Genomic DNA, 13,240 nt, shown 5'->3' with positions numbered 1-13,240 from the left:
GAAAACCAGATAGTGTCAGAGGATTTTCTTGATCAACAGTCAAGATTTGTTGTCCTTAGCAGGCTTCAGATGAAGGCTTGAATCAAAGCTAAATCAGGTGCAGGTTAGAGGCTGTTTCCTGTCATGCTGCATTAAAGGAGGAATCAGTGTGGTTACACTAGTTCATGGCCAGAACGTATCAGGGCATGTGTAGAGAAGTGTCACTCCTTCAGTTCTCCTCCAGCTGCACTTCGCTGGGAATCTCCCGATTTTTGTTTTGAGTGCAAACACAAATAGCCACACAGGTAATGAACTGAAAACACCAGTTCCACCTGGCTTAGCAACAGCGGTTATAAAATGGCTTGTTTCCGGTCTTCTGAAGGGAAATAATGAATTCCCAGAGGTTTAATCAGAACTAAAGCTAGGATTAAATTTGCCACCTTCTGTTTGGAATTGTGCCTTGGACTATGTTGCACTGGACCCAAGCTTACTCCAAAATTTTGCAAGTTAACTTGGCAAGCCTCTGGCTCGCCTGGGATGAATTACAAACCTGAGGCTGCACCCCAAAGTACGTGAGCTTTCCTATTTTGAGGTGTCATTATTTACATTTTGCATAGTTCTACTAAAAATCATAGCCAGGAAGCTGAATTTTGTTTTTCTGCCTGCATCCCTTCCTCTTTCTCTCCCCTTCTATGCTGTGCTGGATACTTGGAGTGGTATTGTGTGTAGCGGGAAACCCAGGGGTCACTGAAGAACAGAAATCCTTTGACATGGACCTTTAGATTAATTACTGTTTTCTTTAACAGTCTCAAAGCCTTTAATGAAGGGCAGTGCAGACTCTACCACCTGTGTCCAAGGAAAGGCAAGTCTGCTGCCATCTGCTCCCTCAGCCTAAAACTAATGAGTGCATTAACTTCCAGGGAGAGATTCGTAAACTTCCACTGCCTGAGGATGCTATGAGCTGTTGATGTTTAAAGAGTAGCCTCCAAAGATTGCTTAGCCAACTGCGCTGCGTTTTATTTAGAGAAACCCATTAGAAGGCTCCCATTATTCACAAAAAGGTGTGAGATTTTTCTGGGGGTGGTAGCAGTATTATAGTAGATTAAATCCATCATTTACATAGCTCAGGAAGCAGGGCTAGCAAGCTCACTCCTACCACTCTGGCAGATGATTTAAAAAATAGCAAATACAGGCACAGCGGATGTGAAGTCTGTGTCCCCTTGCACAAGTGTGTGATGAGTGTAGGATGCTGGAGCAACAGAGTGGCTACTTGTATATTGATGTAAATGACGACCCAAGGAGCTGTGAAACCAGGAGTGTAAAGGACTCATACAGGAAGTGAGTATTAGGAGCAGGAACCGAAGTCACAGGTCTTATTCTGCTTCCACTTTAACATGCGTGAAAGGCTTTTTTCCATCCTGCCACAGCACTGCATTAATTTTCTCCATATCCTTCTAGTCAAATTAGATTTGTCCTCCCTTTGAGTGTCTAATTAGTCTCTATTTAACATGCAAGTGCAATGTTTTAAATGAGAAGCCTTGATTTGTGGAAAGAGGCATTGACGTTCAATCTATATTTAAATTCATGGGCAAACAGCCTGTGGACTGAGATACAAGCTGACAGAGCCACTGAAGTCCCCACGGAGGCTGACACTGAGAGCCTGAATCACTGGTGTGTTTACCCCCATAAAATGATGGTATAAATGCAGATTAATACAGGGGTGATTCAGATACTTTGACTTTAACCCATATTGTTTGGCTGGCGTAGAGGTGGGGTGCACACTCATGTGCCCGCTTTGAATGTCCCAGCTTGTTTTGCCTTGTATTTCAATTGAATGCTGATCTGAACCACTTAATGTACATTCATTTTAAATCACCGAGCCTCAACATTTTCCAAGTTGCTCTTTGGGGCTTTAGCCATGTGACTCCCATTTCAGACAACAGCAGTCACGTACCACATCCTCATGTGCAGATTTACCCCGAAGCATCCTGGGATGCAGCTATCGGGAACCATTCTGCTTTTTGGCAGTTGCCAATCAGGGAAGGGTGGTGAATTTCCCTGTTGTGTTGTCTGGTGAAGTGTTATGCTCTGTGAAGTTGTTGAGCACCTGCTTCTTCACAAAGGGGGAAGGTTAAAACTGCTCCCTTATGCCCTGTAGGCGCTGCTAAAAAGATAAGGAGGGAGTTAGGGTCAGATGGGTAATTGCTAAAATGAGCAATGTGCTAAGTGCTCATCCTTTTTAGTGCTGGAGCTTTGGGCACAGTGAGTTTAATGAAATTAAAAAATGAGAGAAAGCAAGTTTTTGTGGTTGCTGTTGTTGGAGCTGACATTCTCCTAGAGTGTGTGACGTTAAGCACTAATGCAAAGAACTGCACAGCAGAGGCCATTTGCTCTACACAGTCTTTATTATGTGTAATACACAACTTTCAGAGCATGGTCTACTGGCCCCGTATTAGCCAGCTGCATGTAAACAGATGCCTGGGAGCATTTTGGTTATACGTGAGGTGCTAGTGACCCAGTGGTGGCTGGCACAGGGGTTCGGACAATGACACAGCCTATCAAAATGACAATGATAAAGGGCAGTTTTAAATCTCATTTTGTAAGAGACGTGGCACCATTTCTGAGGTGCAGAGGGTAGGGTTTTCCCTCAGATGAACGTGCCTAGTGCTTTAAAGAAAATATTGAGCATTTTCGAAGACCCACTTCTATATGCGGGTGAGAGGTGCCCTGGGAATACTAGTGATCAGACCAACTCAATGAAGGGCCCGATTCTGTCATAGCGCCTGACTCTATTTAAGCAGTTGGATTTGTTGTGATATAAAATCCTATTGATGACTCTGAGAGAGGCATGCCAAGAGATAATAAAGAATAAAAGTGGAAGAGTGTTCATCTGCAATTACCTTAGCTGCTTTTAGTAACAAAAGAATGAATAATTTTGCATTCAAGTGAAGCTACGCAGAGATTAATTTGGCCTACAGCTTTGTATTTTTTGTGAGTTCTCTGTACATTTTTCCTTTCAAAGTCTGTTTTTCTGCTCATTATTTGCAAAGAGAGATTGACCATGACACACAATGAGCGCATGGTAGTTTTAGGAATAGCCTGACATGGCCTGTTTATCCTTTGATTGCAAAAGCACACCAGATAGAGCTACCTCTCTAGTCCTCCCTCTGTAATTCCCTCATTTTCTTGCTTTTTTTCCTCTTCTTGAAAATTATAATAGTAAAATTGCACAGGAGCTGAGGTCTTCTTGGCCAAACTGCAGCACAGGAGCAAGCTTTCTGTGCCAAGACATGAAACAGAAAACCTCAGAGGAAAGGATATAGGGAGTTAAGATGGAAGTGCTGATACGACCTTAACTCTAGTGTCATCCACAGCAATGCTTTAATTTATTCAATCAATTTCAGGGCCCTTAGGCTGGGAAAGGATAATGCTAGGATATTAAATCTGTCCCTCTCTCCAATCTGTCACCTGTGTGTCAGAACACATTGATTCTTCTAGTCCTGCTTTTATTAACTGTCTCCTCAATGTGGCCTCTCAGTCTATCACATACTAACCTGCAATTGCTCGCTGAGTGCAAGACCCCTGGAAAACCTCTGGATTCTCTGCTGACCCCATTTTTTAGCACTGTCAGTGCAGATGTGATGACCTGCTGTTAGCTCTATGTTATTCGTCGCCACATATCTGGCCATGGAAGACTAGACTTGAAGTCTATTTTGTCTTCCTCTCTCTCACCGACTAGTGATAGGTGCATCAGAAAAGATGTACTGACCTAAATCCCATGGCAGTGTGGAAGGGTGGTCTGGGGGATCTTCCTCCCACAGCCCAGCTGATGATAGTGTGTGGCCTGCAGGGTGGGAGCTGATCACCCTTGTGTTTTGTCTGCAGCTTAGTTAGTTTAATTGCACATGCCATTCGTGCAGATGGCATTTCCAGCTTGCAGCTGTACTGGGCCCTGGGGCCATCTCTGTCAGGTAAGTGGCTGTCTAGGGCAGTAAACAGTTTAATAGTTGCTTACTGTGCAAATAGCTCAGAGCTGAAGTGAAGGCATTTCCCAGTTTGAAGTGTCAAAGTACCTAAGGCTGGCCTGACTGTCCCTAAATTACCTCTGTGCTTAAGAGCATTATAAAAAGGGCTAAACTCATCCCTCCTCTAGCTTGCTTAGTATGGATTCAAGTCCTTTTTAAATGCTACATCTACTTGTAGGCATCCTGTAGATTGGTTTCCAAATGTACTAGTGGTTGGTGTCACTAGTTTTTTGGGTGTCCACCTTAGTGGCCAAAGCTGGCATACATTTATACCTCTGCACAGCTTTGCCCCTGTGGTTCTGACTCCCAATAGCACAATGAAGTACATAGTCACGAACATTAAAGCTGGGAGCAAGATTTTGATCACCCACCCACTCTGGCCTTCTGCCGAACATAAGCTAGAGACACTAACCCAAGGTGCCTGACTCCTCAGTTTGGACTGGCTCTTATTAATTTGGCTTTAGAAACTGCAAGAGCTGGGAAATCTACCAGGCATCTTTTGTACAAGTTGAAAAGAATCAGATTACTCAGAGAAGTAAATGCCCAGGGAGCTCAGCAGAGTAAGGGAGCTACATGTGCAGCACACCCCATGCCACGTCATGAGCGAGAGACTGAGAAAGTCCTGCCTAACGACCACTGTCATTGTCAGGATGGCTTCGTCTAGCCCTGTTACTCCTGCAAAATTTGGAGAGAGGTTGTTTAAGGTTCCCATAATCACCTTCCTAGCTGCAGCATACAAATCCACTTGGAGCTTTGAAAATGTCAGCCTTTTGGCTATTTCCTGATTACATTATCCACAGCCCCAGAGTGCTTGAGAGATGGTCCCAGTATTTTAACCAATGCAAAGCTGGGCAGTGTGAATTTTTACCATTACTGAAAACTCTCTGTTGAAAAGAAAGGTACTTTTCCCCTCTGTAGCCTAATTGAGACACCTCTCTTTCTTGATTTATTTGCCCATAAAATTCCAGGTGGTTTTGGCACTGTTTCTTTCCCCTGTAGTGTGAGCAAATATTTAGCAGCAAATCCACACCTTAATTTCATTAATTAGCTGCTAGGGCTGGAAGCCTCTGAAATAATGTCTGATTTTAATAGAGATCTCTCAAGCAAAATAAGCTCCCAGTGCCTCCACTTCTTTCAAAGGTCTTTTTCTCCTTTTTCTTTGAATCTGGTTTTAATTCTCTCTCTCTCACCTTCCAAGGACTTTCAGGTTTCTTTGTTCTCATCTGAGATGGAGAAGAATAGGTAATTGTATTTCATTACCATGTGCAATACAGTCTGATCCAGGGTAAGTTTCTCACTCCCACAAATAAACAATGAAATAAAGTCCCTAATTCATCCAAGTGATTTTTCTTTTTAGTGCCTGCATGCGTAGTTATTCACCGTGTCTGTGAAGACCAGGTAGGAAAGAAAGAAGCCATCTCACTTTACTGTACACATCCTAGCATGAATAGTATACAGAGTGAGGAAAGGAAGTGGAGAAGAAACAGCTGACTAAAGTCATCCTGAAATGATCCTATTCAAGATGCAGACTCTTGTTAGCTGAAGTTCTGGCCAGTGACCCTAAAGCAGCTGAGAAATCAAGGTTTATTTTTTTTTTCTTGATAAGTCCTTGCTGCCTGAGATTCTTGTAAAGTTGAATCTCACTTTGATAATCTGTGATAGTCCTGATGTGTTCTGCTGCCCCTTATTTCCCTCCTGCTGCTCTGCAGCAGCAGTGGGACTGAAGGGAAATTAGCAAAATAAAAAGAGTCCCAATTGTTTAATTTAAAAATTAAATATTCATGGTGATGGAGGGTGGTGCTGAGTGTCCAGATCCCCACTAGCTTACTGATAGAAACACCCGTATAATCACTTTGAAAGCAGAGTTGCCTAGGAAAAATATCAGAACAGCCAAATAGGTGATGGCCAGCTTAGAGCAGTCTCCACTGGTTTGTGGTGCCTCGAGGGAAACCATCACAGGGTATGGATTTCTCGCCTTGTTTTGTAATTGGTAGAGGAGAACTCCAGGTGACCGAAAAGGCCATTTCTCTTCTGATAGAATTTGACCATCACCTTTCCCTTCATCTCAGCCCTCCCCTCTGCAATCATTCAGCTGGGGCCTACAGTGATGGGCTTTGGGAATAGTCTTGGTCTGTGAAAACAATAATGTCCATGTCCCGGGGTCTGTCCAGATCTAAAGTTGGCCAGTTTGGTTTCCAAGGATTGTACTGTGTGCTTTGGGGGACCCAAAGACCTCCATATTTCTCGCAGAGTAATGAGCACCATCTGGTCCATAGTTTTACACTGGCATCACTGCCTCTTAATTTAGAGATTGCATTCTCTGGGCATGCTAGTTGTAGCCTCTGGCAGCCGAGAAGCAAGACTTTAGTCTCATTGTCCTCTTGGTTGCAGGCAGGCTATCCTGAACAGTGATCACATCAGCCTCAAAAAGCTAAGCAGACTAACTTGTCAGATGGAAGCTCTCCGTGGCTTCTCAGGGAAATAAAGTATTTATTTTAATAGGTCAAAGGCTGATCCATAACTCCAGGCATGGAGGCGACTCAGTAGTGCTCCTCCATCCAAGCCAGCTTGAAATTAAAGCCCAGCATGACATTTGGTTATGGAGAGCGCACTTGTGCAGGATAGGCACCCTCTCTGTCATGACCAGCTGTTGAAACGTTGTAGTATTGGTTTTCATTGGTTACAGAGATTTGTCCAACTGCAGTGTATCTAATTACATCCTGCCTCTCTGTGCTTTCCTGTTCTTTCCTTTGCAGTCCTGGCTCTTACAGTGGGAGGCCTGGCACAGCTCTTCTCTTCTCAATGGCAAAATCTTGTCTTGCTTCAGCGGAGCAGGGACAGGCTCACAGAGTCCAGACATCATTGCATGTCACATCATATGCGCAGTTTAAGTAGCAGTTGTGTTCCTCCCCAGACATGGCTGTACTGCAGGGAGTGGAGTATTTCTGTTAGCATGCACAGAGCAACGCTCGCTGAAGCCAGGGGAAACCTCCACTCACTGCAGTGGTGCCTTCCAGGCAGCCTGGTACTGCCTTGCTCCAGCAGCACCGCTGACAGCCCTGTGTGACTCCATCACTCTGGGCAGATTCAAGACCTGTAGCATCTTAATGTGGCAGCAATGCTCATTTTTCAAAACTTGACTTGCAGCTTTTTAGAAAGCAGGAACAGGTTGCTGTTATTCGGTTTGTGCCTCTCCACTTGTCCATCCTTGTCCCTTTTGAGAAACATCCAGCCCCTCAGCCTTTAGCCCAGAAGAAACCCTGCTGTGCCCAACTAAGAGGCACCGAGGTGAGCTGGGTTTTCTGCTGTTTTATGCCCCAGGGTGAGGAAAAGTGCTCTGTATTCGCAGGTATCTTTTAGGTAGGAATAGGAGGCTGTCCAGGGCACTGCTGGGTTTCCAGATAGGGAAGTTGGTGGCTATCATAGCAAATCAATCTCTTGCACATAAAATATCACTATAAACAGGGAACACATTTCTCATCTAGTCACTCTTTCTTCTGGGACAAACAGGCAGATCAGAAGTTCCAGGAAAATGAAATACATCTTGCAGAGGATAGATCGATGTGCTCGTTTATGGGGAAGAGCAGAGTGCAGACCGTGCAGGTGTAAAGGGGTGGCAGCTGCTATCAAGTGCTTTCCAAATCCTATTAAAAATGTTACACTGAAGGGTTTGTGGGGAAGGCTCTGTGAGAAGAGGGATGAGAGAGCCAGAGAAAGGGAGGAGTGTAGATTTCATTGAGCAAGTTTTCTTATTATCAATCCTGATAGTAGTGCCTGATATGTATGAAGATGTGGCAGATTGGTGTGTTAGTGAATTTTAAGTGGGAAAAATCACTTTTTAAAGACAGGATTTCAATCACTGTGAGCATGGAGAGCACAGTCGGTTGCAAAGTGCTTGCAACTAGTTAAATATGGAGAGGAAGGGAAGTTGATCAGTCAGGACAGTAATCCTAGAACCAGAGAACTCTAAGAGTGCCATGGGAAAATCATTTAGAAGATCCCCAGAATAATTAGGCACTGTCTCTCATCTTCACTCCTAAATATATTTGTTGCTTTGTCTCTTTTTTTTATCTGAATCTCATTTTCCAGTGCATGTAATAGGGGGTATTAGCAGAGACCTTATATAGCAGCCATTAACACAGTACACAAGCATCCTGGCTGGAAGGACTGACAGCACTGGGTGGACAAATAGCTAAGTAGGTAGCAGTAGATAGGTAGGTAGAGACAAGCAGACAGGCAAAGAAATTGCTATGTGCTGTATGGCTTGCTTTTGTAGCTTATCTAAGACTCACTGTTGCAAGTCACTTTCTGAATTTCTGCTCTTGTCAGGAAACGAGTGTGTGGTTTGGGGTCCAGTCGTTGGCACACTGACATTTAAAGGCTTGAGTGAAACCAGACGTTTGCCTGTTTGTGCTTGGTTGGAAATCCCTTCCAAACTTGGTGACTCTATCAAGTTAAATGGAGGATTGCAATTGTTGCGATCAACCGATAGCAACGTACATTTCTGAAGAAGTACGTTGCATGGAGGAGTAGCACACCTCAGGTGGAAAAATAAGGACTAACATCTGCTTCTAGGCCTTGACGCAAGATCAAAGTATGAAGGGTATAGTTCCCATAAATAACTTTGCAGGCACCAAGTAGCCTATATCCACAGTCTAGAACACGTTCCTAATTGTCCCTCACCTGAATGGTTGCAGTCCCAAATTGAATTGCCTAGTTAGGCCATCTCTGCGTCTCCTAATCATGTGTGACATTAAACACTTATGAAACTCTTCTCTCCGGCACTAATTATTAGGCATGAAAAGTTGATATTGAGCGAGGCCATTGAGCCAAGACGATTCAATAACTAGCAGGGAGGAGAGATTTTTTCAATAACATAAGTTCAGTTGAGCCAGATGGAGTTCCCAGGATGCACTGGGACAATATGACACATGAAATTGTCCTCTGCCTTGTGTTGACAACTCTAACTGTGCTATTAAAAAGCCATCAATGAACTGGAGTGAGGAGTTGCAAGAAAGGACAAAATGAGGGGGAAATAGAGGGCATTTTAGAGAAAATATAGGTAAGTGGTGAATATAAAATGCAGCAAGGCATGGCTGGGAGACTCCTAATTCCTTGGTGATCCTCAGTGGCATAGATCAAAGAAAACTGCTGTAATTTCTACAGGATTAACAGGCAGCCCTTATGTGACCTGTCCCTGCACAGTGGGACAGGCGTGGACACAGTGGATTTCTACCTACAAGACCTCTGCATCCCACCCCCTAGTTGAAGAAGGAAGTGCTTTGTGTTTGTGCTGGGAAAATCCTCCAGGTAAATCAGTCCTCCCTTTAGGTGCGGAGGCTGTTCCCCAAACCTGTAGCTGGAAGACCAGTGCCAATATCTACCATGTGAGACCTACACGCCAGTCCTGCTAGGTCTGTAGAAACACACTTGGAGGTGTTCGTGCACTAAGAGACATGTTCATAAAAACAGCACATTTTGAAACCAAGCTTCCTTCTGCTACCTTCTCCTTCTTTTCTCTCCTCTTTTAGATTTGCTCCCTTCCCTTTCATTTTCTTCATCTCTTTCTTGTTCCCTATTCTTTGCCTTGTCCTGTTTTTCCCCCCTCTCCATTACTAACCTGACCCTGAGAGGTCCAGTTTGTAACCAGGGCTGCTTGGAGCCAACACCTCTGTGTCCTTACTTTTTTCTCCATACTTCATGGGACCTACGCCTTGTGTTCTCTGTCCTGGGATGCTGCTAACAGCCTCTTTAGGGAAGGAAGTGCCATCCTATAACAAGTCGGGTGGTATATGACATCCAATTATCCAAACAGAATATAATGTAATTTCACCCATGGGCAGCGCTGAAAGGAATGAATTTCCTCTGAGTGTGATGTATGAAGCCGCCTCTGCTATCTCTGTTTGCTGAGCCTCTTGCTTCATTCCTAGCTCCCCGGCAAATCTCTAAAGCTCAGAAGACACTGGAGCACAGCACGTTTCACAGCTGAGGAACCAAGATAAACCAGAGACATAGCTGTTTGTTGTTTAAATCCCAGAGCAAACAGAGGCAAATTAATGGGTCTATCTATATCCCTCCCTTTCACTCTTCCGTTTGTCTTTTCCTTTCTTGTTTTCTCTCCTCTTTCCCTTTTCCTTTGTTCTCTTCCTTCTTTGTTTCTTGTTATGATAAACATGATTCATGCCACAGTGGCATTCAGACTGAGAGGTTTACTTTACATCAGGGGAATGGCTAGGACAAGACAGGACAGTTCAGGGGATCCAGCAACTTGTTTTTAACCTGCTTTTCCCAGGGATGAGGTGCTGGTCAGGAAGGAGCTGTGCTGAGATGGGTTAGTTAAACCCTGAAGAGAAGGGCCAGCAAAGGCCCTGGGCTTTTTCCAGTCTTACACCTCACAGATTTTACTATTAAATAACTTAAAAGCTAGCGTCCAGTGAGGAATTCTATAGCACTCCTGACTGACTCTAGTTTGGGACAAAAGTTCAAAGGTATGGAGGTATCTATAGACAGAGAAACACATCAAGCAAAAAGTTCAAAGCACCTAAGCGGTTTGGGTGTCTGACTCAATCAGAAGGGGTTGCTCAGCTCTTTGGGTGTTTATTGGGGTCTTGCTGCATGAGTGTCTGCATCATTAGGTGCCAACAGCCCACAGTAACTCTGGACTCGTGTTTTAGCTCTGGCCAGTGGATGCAGGAGCCTGTTGTGTTGCCTCTGAGTACTTGCAACATGTGTCTGCCTGCACTAACCACCACATTGCTGCTTCTGAGTTAGAAACAGAGCAAACCATATTCCCAAATGTGCCAGTGCCTGAGGCAGCTTTGGGAGGGGTAAACAGAGGCCGGGATGCTATTAACATGCTACCCTGAGTGCTTAAAACCTCCCTCTTAGCAGAGAGTTGTCCAGATGTGAGCAGCAGATTATGCCATGATTAATGAATCGCAGGTGTGAGAAAAGAGGAGGAAAGGAGAGAGGAGTTGCTGTTAAGGAACGTGTTGGGTGTTTGTCCAATCCCTGGGCCCAGCTCGGCTCCACGTCCAGCTGGGTGCTGCCCCAGGGACGGCCGTGCGATTCCTCAGCCCAAAACTGGGCCGAGCTATGACACAGCTTCTGCGTTTCCTGATGAAATGCTTTGCTGCAGAATGGAATCAATGGGACTAAGGGTTGATTTTAGTCTTTTTGATGCCCAGTGCTCTATGACAAGCTTTATGGCTTCTTTGTGGGCCATCACTAGTTTTGTGAGCTGAAAGTGGTGTCATTCATGCCACTGCAAAGTTAGAACCACTCACATCCAAGCAGAGGAGTTGCTTCTAACGGGTACTAGTCTAGCTGAGGTTAGCTATGAGATTACCAGAATGCAACAGAGTGATGGTTTGTGTAATCGAGGACTATGCCACTGGAAAAGGACAATGATACATACTTCAGAGGGAAATATAAAATGTACACTGCATAGCATTCCTCATATAAAGACATGCAAGTGGAACACTGAGGACTGGTTGCAGGAGACTCTCAGTGTGAAATTGCTTTGGCTAATGCATCATGCCTGTGTCTCCTCCCAGGCATTGCCTTGATTGGCACTGGCTTTATGCATGCCACTAACTGGCCAGGATACCTCTCTGCCCTGCGGCAGGTTATTGGTAGGTTCTTCCCTTCTGAAGGTTTGGAAGGGGGTGAGAGGAGAGTCTTCTCTTTGCAGCACAGGTGGGAGACTTAGGACAGGCTGTGCAGGAGTGAAAGGAGCACCCAGCACAGTCAGGAAATATGAAAGCAAAAGTTATGTTAATCCTTCCGGGCTGGACTGTGATGCAGCCTTTAATTGTAGGATCACACATAATCTGCATCAAGCGACACTTCAAACGGCATGCTCTGCAAACTCCAGCTGTATTCTCCTAAGCTGCTGCCTTCATGTTTATTTGAAAAAGCTGACTGTGAAACCTGTTTAAAAGTACATCCAATGGAAAATGACAGCAAATGGTGCTGAGAGCAATTGTGCAGATCCCAAAGGCCTAAACAAAAGGTAAACCCCTTTCCTACGGGAACAGCACAGGGAGGATTGAGGAGAGCCAGTCCTGCCATCCCTTTTTATGTTTCTCTTCTCCTACTCTCCTCTGCCTTTCTCCTTGCTGTTTAAGGTAAATACCAGCCAGTTGCTCAAGGCATCTTTGGCCCTCTGAAGTGGTGGTGCCTATTTGATCTACCATTTGAAAGGACGCTGTAGCGGTTTGGCATGTGTATGGCTTTTCTGCTTCCTTGCTGTGTCTTTGTCAGGGGTATAATTTAGGACTAATTAGTTCTCAGCTCTCAGGCCTCACAAAGGAGCATCAGCACCTGGAGGACTCTATTTGCTAAAGCCTTTATGAAATGGGAACATGTTGCTCTTTCATCTTATTGTACAAATAATTAGAATATCTTAGCCAGAGTCCCCTGGGATGCAGCTTCTGCTTAAAACATTTCCCTTCAGTGACTGGCTACTTTGGCATCCAGAGTACGGAAGAGCTGGAGGGCTGAGTCCTCTTGCCTCTAGACGCCGCCAGCCTTTCATCTGTATCCCCATGGGCTCCAATCATTTCTAAGAAGCTGTATTTCAGAATTGTGCCTATCCTAGAGAGCAGCTGAGAAGAAGGGTGACCTATAGGCTTGAAGAGGCTGGATGGATGACATATTGCGTGTGTGAATGCACTAGATCCTCTAACAACTCTTCTAGCTTTGTGGACTGGTACATGGTGCATGCCGTGTTCTGGGGGACCTGGGGGCCTTCTGCCTTTCTGTTTGAACCGTTCAACTCTACGCGGTTCTGGGTCACCCCATCAGCTCAGTAAAATGGAGAAGCGTATGCGTGTATGCTCAGTGGCACTACCTGCCCTTGGAGTGCCTTAGCATCTCTGAGGCCAGCGGAGTTCAACAACAAAGGTAACACCACCTCAGTCAAATGGTTCTGCCCATTTATGTCCATAAAGATCAAGATCTCTGAGATCTTTTTTTTTTTGTGTGTGTGTGACATCTTGTCACAATCAGACCTGAAATATATCACATCTCTGGGATTTCAACCTTTCGCAGGCCTTCCACTGTCAGTAACGTGATTCCCTCACGCATATTCAATTGCTGCCTTGGGTGATAATTTCCCTGATTTTAATGTATGTGCACATTGAGGTTGAGTTACAGTTGCTGTGGGAACCATAACTTTGAGGTTTATGATTCAAAAAGAAGAAAAAGAGTATATTTATATACTTTCTTTATTT

The sequence above is a fragment of the Phalacrocorax aristotelis genome, chromosome 19 (genome assembly GCF_949628215.1).
Source record: "Phalacrocorax aristotelis chromosome 19, bGulAri2.1, whole genome shotgun sequence".
NCBI classification, from domain to species: domain Eukaryota; kingdom Metazoa; phylum Chordata; class Aves; order Suliformes; family Phalacrocoracidae; genus Phalacrocorax; species Phalacrocorax aristotelis.
This window is presented reverse-complemented; position numbering follows the sequence as displayed.